The following is an 18,354-nucleotide window of genomic DNA, read 5'->3' on the forward strand; positions in this document are numbered from 1 at the left end:
CTTTAGGGGTGACCTGGCAGTGCTGCCTTAAGGGCTGCCCTGGATGATTTGGAAGCCTCTTCTCCAACAGCAACCACTCCATGCTTCTACTCCTCAGAACCGGTGCACCTGACTGCCAGAAGGAGCACAAACTCCACACAAAGCTTTACCTGACCCAGCCTCTTTGGCCACCTGCGTCTCGTGGGGGATGTCCCTCAGCACCTGCTCCTCCCGCATGAGCTGGTGCTGGGCTGAACCCTCCTGCTGCCTGGGGAACGGCCATGCTGCTCCTGCTGCTCCTTCAGCTCATGCCATGCTTGCTGGAGAGAGCTGCAGAACCCAACGGCAGCACAGATTGACACGGAGGGGCTCTGGCAGCAGCAGCTTGAGTGCAGGCAAATCCATCCCTGCAGCTGAGCACAGACATTGCTTTGGCCCAGAGCCGCTCGCAGTGGCGCCTGGAGGACCTCGGAGGCCTAGAGCGGCTTTGACCAGCGAGAGGAGAGCCCAGAGCGTCGCCTGCCAGCCGGAAGTGACGGCACGGAGGCAAGATGGCGGCGCGGAGCGAGCTGCTGCGGCTGTACCCAGCCCCGGGGGGGTCTTAGGCGGAGTTGGGGGGTCCCGGGAGGGGTCCGAGAGGGCTCGGGGGGGGAGCGGGGGAAGGGGCTGGGGGGTTTTGGAGAGTCCCAGAGGGGCTTCGGGGGGGCCCCAGGGGGGTTTGAGGAGTCCCCGGGGGGGGATGAGGTGGCTGGGGGGGGGGCGAGCAGTGGGGGGAGGGTCTGGGGATGAGTCAGTGGTTGCCAGGGGCGCTTGGGGGGGTCGCAGGGGGATTTGGGGGGGGTCCGAAGTGGCTGAAGGGGGGTAGGGGGAGGGTCTGGGGGTGTTGTAGGCGGCCCCGGGGTTGGGGGGGTTTGGGGGCGCCTTGGGAAGGGTCCGAGGTGGCTGGGGGGAGGGGGCAGTGGAGCAGAGGGAGGGTCTGGGGGTGTCATGGGGGTCCCCGGGTGAGGTTTTGACGGGGGTCAGAGGTGGCTGGGGGTAGGGGAAGGGTCTGTGGGTGCCATAGAGAGTCCCAGGGGTGCCTGGGGGGGACTGGGAGCAGTGGGAGGGGACTGGGGGGACGCTGGGGGGTGCTGGGGTCCCTCCCCCGAGGCTCCTTGACCTGCCCTGCCAGGGAGGTGCTGCTGCCGCTGCCTGCTGGCCTGGCACAGGTGGCACTGAGGGCGCTGGGCCCAGGCCTGCAGCCCCCAGCCTGGCCCGAGGGGAGGCCTCAGCAGCGCCCCCAGGCCAGGCTGCAGTGCTGCGGGGACAAGCTGAGGGCCTGAGTGGGCACTGGGGGGCGCTGGGCGGGGACGGGGAGGGGCTGGGGGATTAGTGTGGGCATACAAGGAGGTGAGTGGGGGTCTCTGGGAGGCCAGTGGGCGGGTCTGGGGGTCCCTGGGAGGTCCCTAGGAGGGTCTGGGGGTCCCTGGGAGGTCATCAGAGGTCCCTGAGAGGTTATTGGAGGTCCCTGGGAGGGTCTGGGGGTCCCTGAGCCCTCCCCCCACAGGCTCTGGGTCTCCCGGGGGGCTGGAGGCCTGCGGGGGGAGGTCTCCTCCTTCCTGGAGCTGCTGGGGCTGTGCTGGAGACCATCGGCCGCTTCGGAGGGGCGGGGCAGGCCCCGCCCACGCCAGAGGACGCACCAATCAGCTGCTGACCCTCCCGGTAACCGCTCCCCAAACCCCAACACATCTCCAAGGTACTCAAAGGCAGAGCCTGATATTGAAATGTATGCAAATGAGGGAGGCAGAACAAGCGGCAAACCACACCCATCACAATCCACCAATCAGCAGCCACCTCCTGAACTCCTCCTCCAAAGGAAGCTCCAAATCTGTCACCATTTCATTGGTTACTGTGGGGCGGGGGCGGTGCCGAGGGGGCGGGGCCAGGCACAGCATGGGGATGGGGCGTGGCTATGGAAAGGGGTGTGGCTATGCAAATAAAGAGGCAGCAACCAGAGCCAGGCAAGAAAGGCCAGGGAGGGGGCGTGGCTCCCCCAGCCCACTCCTCCCGCAGCAGCAGACCCCTGCAGAGCCCTGCAGTGCCCTAGAGACATCTCCAGACTCCTGCAGACCACTTCAGACCTTTCCAAGGGCTCTGCAGACCCTTACAGACCCCTGCAAACTCTTCACACCCCTAAGACCTCTACACACAGCCACAGCCTCCTCTGCAGAGCCCTGCAGCCCCCTCCACACCTTCAATGGATTCCTGCAGACACTTAACAGATGCCTGACAGAGCTCCACAGACCCCTGCAGACCTTTACAAGATGCCTGCAGACACCTGCGGGCCCAGAACAGAAACCTCCACACACCTGCTGAATGCTACAGACACTTGCACACCCCTCCAGCCTCCTAGAGACCTCTAGGGACCCCTCCCGACCTTTCCATAGAGCCCTGCAGACCCCTGCATGTCTTTAAGAGGCCCCTAGAGACCCCCACAGACCTCTACAGACTGCCAGAGAACCCGGCAGACCTCTACAGACACCTCGAGACCTTTGCAAGGCACCTCAAGACCTTCACAGCCTTTTGAGACACCTACAGCACCACAGACACCTCTACCGACCCCTAACCACCTCCACAGACACCCAGAGAGCTCCACAGACTTCCAGAGAGCCCTCCAGGCCCCTAAGGGTACCTACAGATGCCTCCAGACCCCCGCACACCTCTGCACACTCAGAAAAGCCTCCAGGCCTTTTAGAAGACCCCTGCAGACACCTACAGACCTGGGCAGACTCCTACAGCTGCTTGCACAGCCCTGCAGACACCGACAGGCTCCTCCTGGCCTGCAAGCTCACACCATGTGCTCGCACTCAGCTTCTCCCCAGCACCCCCAGGGCTGCTCTTTATCGCCTCCGCCCCCAGCCCGCAGGCACAGGCAGGCTTCCTGCCGCCCACACGCAGCACCCTGCCCTTGCTCTCCTGGAACCTCACAAGCTTCGCCTGGGCCCAGCTCCCCTGCCTGCCCAGGTGTTTCCTGGATGCCATCCTGCCCCTCTGCTTGCTCTCCAGCACCACTCAGCTTGGGGCCACCTGCAAACACGCTGCCAGTGCACCTCTATCTCATTTGGGACAGTCACACTTTAGAGACACTGGACAAAAGTGTCCTGGAGCCAAAGAACTCCTTCACTGAATGCAGACACCTACAGACCCCTCCACACCTTTAACAGACCACTACAGCCCACTGCAGAGCCCTCCAGACCTCCACAGACCCATTAAAAGGCACCTCCAGACCCAGGCAGACCTCTGCAGAGAACTAACAGAGCCCTGCAAATCCCTACAGGCATCTACGGACCCCTGCAGCTGCCTGCAAACACATACAGACCCCTACAGAGCTCCCCACACCCATCCAGACCCCTCCAGATATTTAACAGACCCCTGCACACATCTACAGACCCCTCCAGAGCCTTCAATGATGCCTGCAGGCACCTACAGACCCACACAGAAACCTCCAAACGCCTACTCAACTCTACACACCTCTGCAGACTCTCTCAGACCCTGACAAATAGCTACAGACCCCTTCACACCTCTGCAGACACCCACACTCACCTACACACCACCACAGACACGGACAAAGCTCAACAGGCACCTGCAGACCCCTCCACACCTTTAAAAGTTGCCCAGAGACTCCTACAGAACCCTGCCAAAATCTACAGACCCTGACAGAGCTCTGCAGACCCCTCCAGACATTTGAAAGGTGCCTGCAGGCCTCCACACACCCCTAGAGACAGCTGCAGGCACCCACATTCCTCTACAAAGCTCTAGAGACCTCTACAGACAGCTACAGACCCCTCCAGACATTTAAGAGGTGCCTGCAGACCCCTGCAGCACCCTAGAGACATCTACAGACAACTTCAGACCTTTCAAAGGGGTCTGCAGACCCTTAGAGATCCCTGCAAATTCTTCACACCCCTCCACTAACCCTTGTTGCAGAATGGCTAAAGGAAAATGGACATGACTTAGAAGTGGGCAAGCAGGATGAGTATATGGAACTAAATTAAGGCTGTGCTAGGCCACACAGAAACAAAGACATATTGAATAAACAAAGGCAGCATTTAATATAACTAGCCAGGGAGGCACTGTCCTTGACGAGTCAGCAGACAACTCAAGCAGAGCAAATGGGGTATTTAGGGATTCAGCCATTTAGCTTCTTACATGTATGCATAAATTATCTGTAACACATATAAGCGTGTGGCTACTAAATAAAGTTGTCACTCGCTTTTGATCCACACTGGATTGTGCAGTGTCCTTGCACAGTGAGTTCAGCCCTGCTCCGCGAGATCTGCCTCCCTGCAAACCCTAACCTGTCAGCACCTCCCAGCAGCAGGGAACAGAGAGAAGCACTCCACAGCCGTTTGCACGAGAGGCTTTCTGCTCATCCAGCTGCTCTGTTAGCATCTGCATTGGACAGAATCTTCAGCTACTAGGTCAGAGCTCTGACTGAGCCATCTCCTTTTCAACCCTTCCCCCCTGGCAGACACAGACAAACCCTACCTGGAGCCCACAGGAGCCGAGCCAAAGGAGATCACCCTGCCAGGCTGCAGGGCCAGGCTGCAGCGGCACCAGCGTCCGTGCTGACAGATTCACCGCAGCAGCTGGGGCCCTCGTGCCCATCCTGCTGCTGCTGCACATCTGGCTGGCTTGGCCAGTGGAGTGGAAAGCAAAGTGCAAACCTGCAAAGAGTGAAACAACCAAGGACAAAGCTCAGTTACTCACACTGTGAAGGTGAGGGCACGCTCCTATGCCCCCAGTAAAAACACTGCCAAAGCATTTCATTTTCCACTGCCATGCACTGACCTTGCAGACCTCTGAGCTGATCCCACTCCAACACTCCACCTCCAGTGCACACAGTCAGCTCTGACTGCAAGGTGCTGGCATGTGGGCCATGCACACACAGGAGGGACGCCTGGCCCCCAGCACTGCCCAGCAGACATGCTCCTGAGCTGCCAGGGACACGTACCAGCCCCTTACAGTCGCTCCCAGACCCGATCCCAGACCCCTACGTTCCTCCCCTTCCCTTCTAGTCCCTCCCAGTCGCTTCCAGATCCAATCCCAGTCCCTTCCGTTCCTCCCCGTCCCTTCCAGTCCCTCCCAGTCGCTTCCAGATCCAATCCCAGACCCCTCCATTCCTCCCCGTCCCTTCCAGCCCCTCACAGTCGCTCCCAGACCCGATTCCAGACCCCTCCATTCCTCCCTGTCCCTTCCAGCCCCTCACAGTCGCTCCCAGACCCGATCCCAGACCCCTCCATTCCTCCCTGTCCCTTCCAGCCCCTCTCAGTCTCTCCCAGATCCGATCCCAGTCCCTTCTGTTCCTCCCTGTCCCTTCCAGCCCCTCACAGTCGCTCCCAGACCCGATCCCAGACCCCTCCGTTCCTCCACCGTCCCTTCCAGTCTCTCTCAGTCTCTCCCAGATCCGATCCCAGTACCTCCCAGATCCACTCACAGTCAATTCCAGTCTCTTGCAGATCCCCTCCCAGTCCCCGACACTTCCATCCCTGGAAGGACTGGGAACGACTGGGAGGTGACTGGGAGGTAGTGGGATGGAAATGGGAGGGGACTGGGAGAGACTGGGAGGCAGTGGGATGGAAATGGGAGGGGACTGGTAGAGACTGGGAGGTAGTGGGATGGAAATGGGAGGGGACTGGGAGAGACTGGGAGGCAGTGGGATGGAAATGGGAGGGGACTGGTAGAGACTGGGAGGTAGTGGGATGGAAATGGGAGGGGACTGGTAGAGACTGGGAGGCAGTGGGATGGAAATGGGAGGGGACTGGTAGAGACTGGGAGGTAGTGGGATGGAAATGGGAGGGGACTGGGAGGGCTTGGGATGGAAGTGGTCCCAAACTGGGCCCAAACTGGTAGGAACTGGGCCCAAAGTGCACACCAAGTGGGGGAATTGGGCCCAGTGCAGCCAATGGGAGCGCTTCCCGCCTAAGCCCCGCTGGCCAATCAGAGCGCAGCCTGGCTTTCCCGCTCTTTCCCCTCACAGCGTCAGGGAGGGTGGGAGGGAGGGAGACAAAATGGTGGCAGGGGATACAATGGCGGCTCCCAGTTCAGCTCCCAGTGCCTCCAGGATGGCTCCCAGTGCCTCCAGGATGGCTCCCCGTCCTCCCAGGATGGCTCCCAGTGCTTCCCAGATGGCTCCCAGTGCCTCCAGGATGGCTCCCCGTCCTCCCAGGATGGCTCCCAGTGCCTCCAGGTACGGATCCCAGTCTCAACACGTCCTCTCCCAGGCACGTTCCAGACCTCTCCGAATCCCTCCAGTCCCTCCTAATTCCCTTGCACTCCCTTCCACTTCCCTCCCTCGACATCCCAATTCCCTCCACTAACTCCCAAGCCCCTATCCCTCTCTCCCAGGCCCTCCACATCCCCTCCCAGGCCATCCAGTCCCTCCCAAATCCCTCCACTCCATCCCTAATCCTCTCCCATTTCCCTCCCAGTCCTCTCCCAGTCCCAATCCAGTCCTTTCCAGCTCCATCCCAGTCTCTCCCAGTCCCTAGTGCCATTCCAGTCCTCTCCCAGTCACAATCCATTCCAGATCCCTCTCCATTCCCTCCCAATCCACTCCCAATCTATTCCACTATCTCCCAGTATATCCCAGTCCCCTCCACTAACTCCCATGCCCCTATCCCTCTCTCCCAGGCCCTCCACACCCCCTCCCAAGCCATCCCAGTCCCTCCCAATCCCTTCACTCCATCCCTCATCCTTTCCCACTTCCCTCTCAGTCTCCTCCCACTCCTCACCAGTCCCTCCCAATCCCATCCCACTTCCCAGCTCTCCCTCCCATTCCCCTCCCTGCCTCTCCCACTCACTCACAATCACTCTAGTCTGGAAGGGGACTGGGGCATACTGGGAGACTCTGGGATGGACTGGGAAGGACTGGATTGCGACTGGGACGGTCTGGGAGAGGACTGGGAAGGAATGGGACAGGACTGGCAGGGACTGAGGACTGGGAGGGGACTGGGATGAGTCCTTTCCCAGTCCAACTCCAGTCCCTCACAGTCCGCTCCCATTTCCTTCCAGTCCTCTATCAGTCCCACCCAGCCCCCTCCCAATCCTTCCCAGCCCATCCCACTGGCTCCCAGTATATCCCAGTCCCCTCCCATGCCACTCCAACCACCTTTCACACCCTCCCACCACCTGCCCAGTCCCCTCCCAGTCACTCACAATCCTTTCCAAATCCCCTCCCTGTCCCTTCCCAGCACATTCCAGTCTCATTCCCCTCCCTTGCCACCTCTCATGCCCCTTCCCAGTCCTCTCCCAGTTCAGCTCAGTCCTTCCCAGATCCCTTCCCAGCCCATCCTACTCCCTCCCACTCCCTCCCCGTTCCTCTGAATCCCACCCACTCACTCCCAATCCCTTCCCAGTCCCTCACTATCCCATTACACTCCTTTCCCACTACATCCCACTGCCCTCCCAATCCTTTTCAGTCCCTTCCAGTCCTCTCCCAGTCCCAATCCAGTCCTTTCCAGCTCCATCCCAGTCCCCTCCCACTCTGTCAGTCCCTCCTCGTCCCTTTCCATTGCCATTCCACTCACTCACAATCCATTCCAGATCCATTCCAAATCTCTCCCACTCCATCCCACTATCTCCCAGTATATCCCAGTCCCCTCCACTAACTCCCGAGCCCCTATCCCTCTCTCCCAGGCCCTCCACATCCCCTCCCAGGCCATCCCAGTCCCTCCCAATCCCTCCACTCCATCCCTCATCCTTTCCCACTTCCCTCCTACTACCTCTCAGTCCCTCCAAGTCTCCTCCCATGCCTCACCAGTCCCCCCAGTCCCATCCCACTTCCACCAGTCCCTCCCATTCCCCTCCCTGTCCCATCCCAAGACCTCTCAGGCCCCTTCCCAGTCTCACCCAATCCCTCCCAGTCCCACTCACTCCTTCCCAGATCCCTTCCCAATCCATCCCACTCCCTCACAATCCCCTCCCAGTCTCTCGCAATCCCATTCCAGTCCTACCCAATCCCTCCTGGTCTCCTTCCAGTCCTCCTCAGTCCTTTCCAGGCCTCTCCCAATCCCAATCCAGTCCTTACCAGCCCCTTCCCACTCCCCTTCCCATCCCTTCCCCTTCCCTCCCAATCCAGTACTTATCAGGTCCATCTCAGTCCCCTCCCAGTCTCTCTCAGTCCCGCCCAGTCCCTTCCCAGTCCCTTCCCAGTCCTCTATCACCCCCACACTGCCCCATCCCAATCCTTCCCAGTCCATCCCACTGGCTCCCACAATATCCCAGTCCCCTTCCAGTCACCTCCCACTCCCTCCTAATCCCCTCCCTGTCCCCTCCCAGTCACTCACAATTCATTCCAGATCCCTTTCCCTTCCCTCCCAATCCCCTTCCACTCCCTCCCATTCCATCTCATTCCTCTCCCACTTCCCAGCAGTCCCTCCCAGTCCCCTCCCTGTCCCATCCCAGCACCTCCCAGGCCCATTCCCCTCCCTGACACCTCTCAGGCTCCTTCCCAGTCCTCTCCCAGTTTAGCTCAGTCCTTCCCAGATCCCTTCCCAGTCCATCTCACTCCCTCCCACTCATCCCACTCCTTCCCCGTGTCTCTGAATCCCACCCACTCCCTCCCAAACCCCTCCCAGTCCCATCCCACTCTCTCACAATCCCATTCCACTCCTTTCCCAGTACATACCACTCCGCACCCAGTTCTTTTCAGTCCCTTCCAATCCTCTCCCATTTCCCTCCCAGTCCTCTCCCAGTCCCAATCCAGTCCTTTCCAGCTCCATCCCAGTCTCTCCCAGTCCCTAGTGCCACTCCAGTCCTCTCCCAGTCACAATCCATTCCAGATCCCTCTCCATTCCCTCCCAATCCACTCCCACTCCATTCCACTATCTCCCAGAATATCCCAGTCCCCTCCACTAACTCCCGAGCCCCTATCCCTCTCTCCCAGGCCCTCCACATCCCCTCCCAAGCCATCCCAGTCCCTCCCAATCCCTCCACTCCATCCCTCATCCTTTCCCACTTCCCTCCCACTACCTCTCAGTCCCTCCAAGTCTCCTCCCACGCCTTGCCCGTCCCTCCCAATCCCATCACAGTCCTACCCAATCTCTCCTGGTCTCCTTCCAGTCCTCCTCAGTCCTTTCCAGGCCTCTCCCAATCCAAATCCAGTCCTTACCAGCCCCTTCCCACTCCCCTTCCCAGCCCTTTCCCTTCCCTCCCAATCCCCTCCCAGTCTCACCCAGCCCCCTTCCAATCCTTCCCAGTCCATCCCACTAGCTCCCAGTACATCCCAGTCCCCTCCCAATCCCTCACAATGCCTTCCAGGCCACCCCAAATACCTTTCACACCCTCCCACTCTGGCCCAGTCCCCTCCCAGTCACTCACAATCCATTCCAGATCCCTTCCCATTCCCTCCCAATGCCCTCCCAGGCCACTCTCCTCCCTGACACCTCTCAGGCCCCTTCCCACTCCATCCCAATGCCCTCCCAGTCTCCTCCAAGTCCTTCCCAGTTCCTCTCAATCCCTCCCACTCCCCTCCCAGGCCCTTCCTGACCTCTCCCAGTTCCCTCCCAGTCCTCTCCCACTTCCTCTCAGTCCTCTATCACCCCCACCCAGCCTCATCCCAATCCTTCCCAGTCCATCCCACTAGCTCCCAGTATATCCCAGTCCCCTTCCAGTCACTCACAATTCATTCCAGATCCCTTTCCCTTCCCTCCCAGTCCCCTTCCACTCCCTCCCACTCCATCTCATTCCTCTCCCACTTCCCATCAGTCTCTCCCATTCCCCTCCCTGTCCCATCCCAGCACCTCCCAGTCCCACCCAATCCCCCCCAGTCCCCTCACAGTTCCACTCACTTTTTCCCAGATCCCTTCCCAGTCCATCCCAATGCCCTCCTGGTCTCCTCTCAGTCTTTCCTAGTCTCTCCCAGTTCCTCTGAATCCTACCCACTCCCTCCCAATGCCTTCCCAGTCCCTTCCAGGCCACCCCAACTACCTTTCACCTCCTCACACTACCTTTCCACTCCCCTGCCAGTCTCTTCCCAGTCCCCTCCCAGACACTCACAATCCATTCCAGATCCCTTCCCATTCCTTTCCAATCCCCTCCCACTCTACCTCCTTCTTCTTCTTCTTCCCATCAGTCCCTCCCATTCCCTTCCCTGCCACCTCTCAGGCCCCTTCCCAGTCCCACCCAATCCCCCACAGTCCCCTCCCACTTCTGCTCCTTCCCAGATCCCTTCAGATCCCTTCCCACACCATCCCACTCCCTCCCAGTCCATTCCAAAGCCCTCTCAGTCTCCTCCCAGTCCTTCCCCGTTCCTCTGAATTCCACCCACTCTCTCCAATCCTCTCCCAGTCCCATCCCAGTCTCTCACAATCCCACTCCAGTCCTACCCAATCCCTCCCAGTCCTTCTCAGCCCCTTCCTGGCCTCTCCCAGTCCCCTCACAGTCCTCTCCCAGTCCCAATCCAGTCCTTACCAGGTCCATCCCAGTCCCCTCCCAGTCTCTCTCAGTCCCCCCACGTCCCTTCCCAGTCCCATTCCAGTCCCTCCCAGTCCTCTATCACTCCCACCCAGCCCCCTCCCAATCATTCCCAGTTCCTCCCACCAGCTCCCACTATATCCCAGTCCCCTACCAGTCACCTCCCACTCCCTCTCGATCCCCTCCAAGTCCCTTCCAGCCCCCTCCAACTACCTTCCCAATCCCCTCACAGTTCCACTCACTCCCAGATCCCTTCCCAGTCCATCCCACTCCCTCCCAGTCCATTCCAATGCCCTCCCAGTCCTGCCCAGCTGCTCTGAATCCCATCCACTCCCTCCCAATCCCCTACCAGTCTCTCACAATCCCATTCCAGTCCTTTCCCAACACATCCCACTCCCCTCCCAGTCCTTTCCAATCTTCTCCCAATCCCCTATCAGTCCCACACAGCCCCACCCAATCCTTCCCACTCCATCCAACTAGCTCCCAGTATATCCCAGTCTCCTTCCAGTCCCCTCACACTCCCTCTCAGTACTCTCCCAGGGCCTTCCAGGCCACCCCAACTACCTTTCACACCCTCACACTGCCTGCCCATTCCCCTCCCAGTATCTTCCCTGTCCACTCCCACTCTGGCCCAGTCCCCTCCAGTCACTCACAATCCATTCCAGATCCCTTCCCATTCCCTCCCAATGCCCTCCTACTCCAGCCCAGTGCATCCCATTCCTCCCCCAGTTCCCACCACTTCCTCCCATTACCATCCCTGTCCCTCCCAGACCCATTCTCCTCACTGCCACCTCTCAGTCTCCTTCCCAGTCCCACATAATCCCACTCCAGTCATTTTCCAGTACATCCCACTCCCCTCCCAGTCCTTCTCTGTCCCTTCCACTCCTCTCCCATTTTCCTCCCAGTCCTAATCCAGTCCTTAGCAGGTCCACCTCAGTCCCCTCCCAGTCTCAGTCCAACTCCAGTCCCTCCCAACCTCTCCCAGTCCCTCTCAATCCACTCCCAGTCCCACCCAGCCTCACCCAATCCTTCCCAGTCCATCCCACTAGCTCCCAGTACATCCCAATCCCTTCCAATCCCCTCCCACTCTGGCTCAGTGCCCTCCCAGTCACTCACAATCCATTCCAGACCCCATCACATTCCCTCCCAATCCCCTCCCACTCCCTGCAAGTCCAGCCCATTCCTTTCTAACTTCCCATCAGTCTCTCCCATTCCCCTCCCTGCCCCATCCCACTACCTCCCAGTCCCATTCCCCTCCCTGGCACCTCTCAGGCCCCTTCCCAGTCCCCTCCCAGTTCAGCTCAGTTGTTCCCAGTCCCACCCACTCTCTCTCAGTCCCCTCCCAGTCCCAGCCCAGTCTCTCACAATCCAATTCCACTCCTTTCCCAGGACATCCCACTCCCCTCCCTGTCCTTTTCAGTCCCTTCCGGATCTTTCCCAGTTCCCTCACAGTCATCTCCTAGTCCCTCCCAGTCTCAGTCCAGTCATCATCAGGTCCATCCCAGTCTCTCCCAGTCCCTCCCAAGCCCCTATCAGTCCCACCCAGCCCTCCCCCAATCCTTCCCAGTCCATCCCACAGTCTCCCAGTATATCCCAGTCCCCTTCCAGTCCTTTCCCATTCCCTCCCATTTCTCCACAAGTTCTCATGAGTCCCTTACAATCTCCTCCCTATCCCATCCCAGTACCTCCCAGTCCCACTTCCCTCCCTGCCACCTCTCAGGCCCCTTCCCAGTCCCATCCAATCCCTCACAGTCCCCTCCCAGTTCCACTCTCTTCTTCCCAGGTCTATTCCCAGTCCACCCCACTCCCAGTCTCCTCCCAGTCCTTCCCAGTTCCTTTGAATCCCACCCACTCCCTACAACCCCCTCCCAGTCCCATCCCAGTCTCTTTCAATCCCATCCCACTCCTTTCCCAGTACATCCCAGTCCCCTCCCACTTCTTCTCAGTACCTTCCAGGCTTCTCCCAGTCCCAATCCAATCCTCACCAGTCCCTTCCCAGTCCATCCCAATCCCCTCCTAGTCCCTTCCAGTGCCCTCCAACTACCTTTCACACCCTCCCACTACCTTTCCACTCCCCTCCCACTCTGGCCCAGTCCCCTCCCAGTCCCAATCCATTCCAAACCCCTTCCCATTCCCCCCAATCCTCTCCCTGGCCCAGTCCCCTCCCTGCCACCTCTCAGTCCCCTCCCAGTCCTTCTCAGTCCCTTCCAGGCCTATCCCAGTTCCCTCACAGTCCTCCCCCAATACCTCCCAGTCCAAATCCAGTCCTTACCAGGTCCATCCCGGTCCCTTCCCAGTCCCATTCCAGTCCTCTCCCATTTCCTTCCAATCCTCTATCACTCCCTCCCAATCCTTCCCAGTCCATCCCCCTAGCTCCCAGTCTATCCCAATCCCTTCCCAGTCCCCTCCCACTCTCTCACAATCCGTTCCAGATCCCCTCCCAGGCCATCTCATTCCTCTCCCACTTCCCATCAGTCCCTCCCATTCCCCTCCCTGTCCCATCCCAGTACCTCCCAGTCCCATTCCCCTCCCTGACAGCTCTCTGTCCTCTTCCCAATCCCTCCCAGTCCCCTCACTCCTTCCCAGATCCCTTCCCAGCCCAGCCCACTCTAAGTCCATCCCAGACTCTCCCAGTTCCTCTGAATCCCACTCACTCCCTCCCAATCCCCTCCCAGTTCCATCCCAGTCTCACAATCCCATTCCAGGCCTTTCCCAGTACATCCCAGTCCTTCTCAGACCCTTCCAGGCCTCTCCTAATACCCTCCCAGTCCTCTCCCAGTCCCAATCCAGTCTTTAACCAGGTCCAACCCATTCCCCTCCCATTCTCTCTCTGGCCTTCCCCCGCCTTCCCAGTTCCACACCAGTTCCTCCCAGTCCATCCCATTGCCCTCTCAGTCCCTTTGCAGTACCTCCCAGTCCCATACCCCTCCATGCCACCTCAGTCCCCTTCCCAGTCCATCCCAGTCCCCTCGAGTCTCTCCCAGATCCCTTCCCAGTCCATCCAACTCTGTCCCAGTTCCTCTGAATCCCACCCACTCCCTCCCAGTCCCTCACAATCCCATTCCACTCCTTTCCCAGTACTTTCACACTCCAAGTCCTTCCCAGTCCCTTCCAGGCCCATCCCAGTTCTCTCACAGTCCTCTCCCAGTCCCAATCCAATTCTTGCCAGGTCCATCCCAGTCCCCTCCCAGTCTCTCCCCAGTCCCTCCCAGTTCTCTATCACTCCCACCCAGTCCTCTCTCAATCCTTCCCAGTCTATCCTACTGGCTCCCAGTATATCCCAGTCCCCTTCCAGTCCCCTCCATCAGCTCCCAATCCCCTATGACTCTCTCCCAGTCCCTCCAAATCCCCTCCCAGTCCCTTCCCAGTCTCCTCCCACTGCCTCCCAGTCCCTCCCAATCCCTCATCCTTTCCCACTTCCCTTTCACTACCTCTCAGTCTCCTCCCACTCCTCGCCAGTCCCTCCCAATCCCATCCCACTCCCCATCTGCCCCTCCTGTTCCCCTCCATGGCTCTCCCAGTCACTCACAATCACTCCCAGTCCCTCATCAATCCCTTCCCACTCCATCCCACTCCCTCCCAGTCTCCTCCCAATCTCTCCCAGTTCCTCTGAATCCCCCCCTAGTCTAGCCTGGTCCCCTCCTAGTCCTTCTCAGCGTCTCCCAAACCCCTCCCAGTCTGGCTCAGTCTCTCCAAGTCCCTCCCAGACCATCCCATTCCTCTTCCAGTTCCAAGTAGTCCCTTGCAATCCCCTCCCAGTCTCTCCCATTCACTCCCAGTCACTCATTTATTCTTTCCCACTCCACCCCAGTCCCTCCCAGTCTCTCTGAATTCCTCCCACTCTCTCCCAATCCCTTCCAGTCCCTCCCAGTCTCTCTGAATTCCTCCCAATCCCTCCCACTCTCTCCCAATCCCTTCCCGTCCCTCCCAGTCTCTCCAAATTCATTCCACATCCCCTCTCACTCTCTCCCAATCCCTTCCAGTCCCTCCCAGTCTCTCCAAACTCATTCCACATCCCCTCTCACTCTCTCCCAATCCCTTCCAGTCCCTCCCAGTCTCTCCAAATTCATTCCACATCCCCTCCCACTCTCTCCCAATCCCTTCCAGTCCATCCCAGTCCCCTCCCATTTCTTCCCAGTCCCCATCAGTCCCACCCAGCTCCCTCCCAGTCCATTCCTCTACCTCCCAGTATATCCCATTCCCCTTCCAGTCCCCTCCAGGAACTCCCAATCCCCTATCACTCTCTCCCAGTCCCTCTAATTCCCCTCCCACTCCCTCCAAATCCTCTTTCAGCCTCTCTCAGTTCCTCTGCAGGCTTCCCACTCCCTCCCAGTACTTCTCAGTGTCTCCAAAACCCCTCAGAGTCTGGCTCAGTCTCAGTCTCTCCAAGTCCTTTCCCAGTCCCTCCAAGTCCATCCCATTCCTCTCCCTGTTCCCATCAGTCCCTCCATTCCCCTTCCTGTCCCATCCCAGGACCTCCCAGTCCCATTCCCCTCCCTCACACCTCTCACTCCCATTCCAGCCCATCCCACTCCTTCCCAGTCCATCCCAGTCTCTTGCAATCCCCCCAGAGCCTTTCCCAATACCCTCCCATGCTAAATTCCCTCTCAGTCTCTTCCAATTCCTTCTGATCCCTTCCAGATGCCTTCCCACTCCCTCCCATTGCCAGTCCAGTCCCCTCTCAGTCCAGCCCAGTCTCTCTCAGTCCTTCCCAGTCCCTTTCCAGTCCCACCCAGCCCCTCACAATCCCTCCCTGTCCATTCCACTATCTCCCAATATATCCCAGTCTCCTTCCAGTCCCCTCAGTAACTCCCAATCCCCTATCACTCTCTCCCAGTCCCTCCAAATCCCCTCACAGGCCCTTCCCAGTCCATCCCACTCCTCCCACTCAATCCCAATGCCCTCCCAGTCTCCTCCCAATCCCAGTCTCTCCCACTTCCACTGAATGCATCCCAATCCCTCCCAGTCTGGCCCTGTCCTCTCCTAGTTCCCTCCCAATTGCCTTCATTCCCATTCCTGTCTTTTCCTCCTCCATCCCATTCCCCTCCCAGCCCCTCCCCAGTCCATCCCAGTCTCTCTCAGTCCCAGTCCCTTCCAGTCCTCTCCCATTTCCTCCCAACCCCCTTCAGCCCTACCCATTCCCCTCCCAGTCACTCACATTCACTCCCAGTCCCTCATGCATCCCTTCCCACTCCATCCCAATGCCCTCCCAGACTCCTCCCAAACCCTCCTGGTGTCTCCCAGTCCCTCTGGACCCCTCCCAGCCGGGCAGCAGAAAGGCAGCAGCAGGAGCACATCCCAGCAGTAAAAGGATGTTAAATCCACCCCGACACAGGCACACAAAAGCCTCTGCAGGCAGCACAGCCTCGGCCCCTAGCCCAGCCCCTGCTCAGCTGCCCTGGCACCGCTGCCTCTGGGGCTCCACTGCCATCAGCCCAGAGCCAAGCAGCAAAGGCTCCACTGCACCAGCACCAACTGCACTGTGGCACAGGCTGCTGGCACAGCTGCCTCTCTGCCCAAGCACAGCCCTGAGCAGCAAGTGGCACAGCTGCACAAGTGACCTGCTTTGGCCAGCACAGCAACGAGGCCCAGGCAGCTCTGCCTTCTGGCTGCCACCTCCTGCACAGTGCCCCCAGAGTGCCCCTGAGGGGAACAACTCCCCGAGGGAGACCTTAGCTGCAGCAGCACTGCCCAGCAGCCTCTCTAGGGCAGAGGCCTCTCCCCACACCTGAACACCCCCTTCAGTTTTCACTCCCTCACACTCTGAGCTTCTCCTCTGCAACCATCAGCACACTGAAAGGCCTAAGAGAAGGCTTTAAGCAAGGCTGGCACTTGGCAGCAACTCACCACAGAGACATTTCTGCCCCCACAGCCACAGGAAATCCATTTCTGAACCAGCTGCAAGCAGGAATTGCATTTCAAACAGCTCCACGGCCTGGTACCAAAGCATCCCACCCTGCCAGGGCTTGGGGCTGAGGCTGAGTGCAGATCTGCAGCTGGGCTGGGGCAAAGCAGTTCAGCTCCCTGCAAAAAGAGAGAACAAACACAGCAGAGAACTCTCACCCAGGCACAAACAACAGAGACAGAAAGAGGGAGGCAACCTCCAGAGGACCCCAGGCCAACTTAGATGCCCACAATGCCCCTTCTGATGCCCCTGAACCCTGCTGCATCACCCCAGGCCCATTTTACCTGTCCCCAGACCCAAGACCCCTCCAAAGCCACCCAAGGACCCCCAAATCCAACCCAAGGACACCCCCAAAGACCCCCCAGGTCCCCCCCAAAGAGCCCTCCAGGGATCCCCCCAGAGACCCCCAAATCCCTTCCCAGGTCCCCCTCGAAGACCCCCCCCCAGAGCCCCCCAAATCCCTCCCCATGTCCCCCCCAGGGACCCCCAATCCCCTCCCAGGCCTTTCCCACCCACCCCAGCAGGCCTCAGCCTCTCCCACCCCCCCCAGGCCCAGGCCCCGCGGCCTCGCCCCCAACTTTGACCCCTCAGGACCCCCCCCCCCCAAAACCAGGCCCTTGCCCCCCCCCCCCCCCCCCCCCCCCCCCCGGGGTATATGTCCCTGCCCCTCCCCCTCCTCCCCTCCCTGTTCCCTCCAGGCCGCTGGGGACGCTCCAGGCCTTCCCCCCACTGCCCCCCGCCCCTCCCGAGCGGCGACCCCCACCCCACACAGACCTCTCCCCCCCCCCCCCGACCCCCACTCACCACCTCCGGCGCCCAGACGCCCCCCAGGCAGCCTTCAGAGTGGCTCTGTCCCCTGTGCCCCTCCCTGCGGCCTGGCCTGAGCGCTCTGCGCATGCGAGAAAGGAGGGGCGGCGGGAACCGCCCCCGGAGCCACCTTGGTGAGGTCAGCGTCGCAGGCGGGACGTCGGCGCCATCTTGGTGAGGTCACCGCCGAGCCTGCGCTGCCGGCGGCGCCGTCGTGGTGAGGGCACTGCCAGCCTAGGAGCGGGCAGTGCCAGCTCACGGGGGGCGGCGCCAGCTTGCAGAGGGTCACTACCAGCCTGCGGTGAGCGGTGGCGACTCGGGGAGTGCATTGCCAGCTTGCTGCGGGCAGCGCCAGGACCGCGGCGTTCAGCGCCATATTGGTGAGGTCACAACCGGCTTGGGCCGTTTCGGCGCCGTATTGACGAGGTCACTGCCAGCACGTCGCGCTTAGCGCCATCTTGGAAAGGTCACTTCCAGCCCGTCGCGCTCGGCGCCATATTGGTAAGGTCACTCCAACTAGTCGCGCTCGGCGCTGTATTGATGAGGTCACAGAAAGTCTGTCGCTCTCGGTGCCATATTGGTGAGGTCACCTACAGTCTGTCGCGCTCGGCGCCATCTTGGTGAGGTCACTACAACTCGGTGAGGGGAGTGCCAGCTTGAAGAGGGCCACTGCAAGCCTGCGGTGAGTGGTGGCGACTCAGTGAGGGCATTGTCAGCCTGCCGTGTGCAGTGCCAACTCGGTGAGGGCATTGCCAGCCTGCCGCGGACAGTGCCAGATTGCTGCCGGCAGCGGCAGCCCGCGGCGCCGCATTGGTAAGGTCACCGCCGGCTCCGGTGTTTTCGGCGCCGCATGACGAGTTCACAGCGAGACTGTCGCGCTCGGCGCCATCTTGGTAAGGTCACATTCAGCCTGTCGCGCTTCTCCCCTTGTTAGTGAGGGCTCTTGCAGACCTTCGCGCTCGGCGCCATATTGGTGAGATCACCGCCGGCTTGCCGCCGCTCGGTGCCAACTTGGTGAGCTTAATGTCAACTCCGTGAGGGCAGCGCCAGCTTGCAGAGAGTCACTGCCAGGCTGTGGTGAGCGGTGGCGACCTGGTGAGGGCATTGCCAGCCTAGCAGCCGGCAGCGCCAGGACCGCGGCGTTGGGCACCGTATTGGTAAGGTCACCGCCGGCTTGCGGCGCTTCGGCGCCCTATTGATGATGTCAC

General features: G+C 60.1%; 1 long non-coding RNA gene across 1 annotated transcript; it reads right to left on the reverse strand.

The window, feature by feature from the left end:
* Positions 1-62: 62 nt before the first annotated feature.
* On the reverse strand, positions 63-17,491 carry LOC135183754 (uncharacterized). Its single transcript, XR_010305696.1, has 4 exons — positions 17,144-17,491; positions 16,282-16,458; positions 4,507-4,685; positions 63-392 (listed from the first exon to the last, which is right to left on the reverse strand). It is a non-coding gene; the product is annotated as an uncharacterized LOC135183754 (long non-coding RNA).
* Between the last annotated feature and the right edge of the window lie 863 nt (positions 17,492-18,354).

Source organism: Pogoniulus pusillus, chromosome 19 (assembly GCF_015220805.1).
Source record: "Pogoniulus pusillus isolate bPogPus1 chromosome 19, bPogPus1.pri, whole genome shotgun sequence".
NCBI lineage: Eukaryota > Metazoa > Chordata > Aves > Piciformes > Lybiidae > Pogoniulus > Pogoniulus pusillus.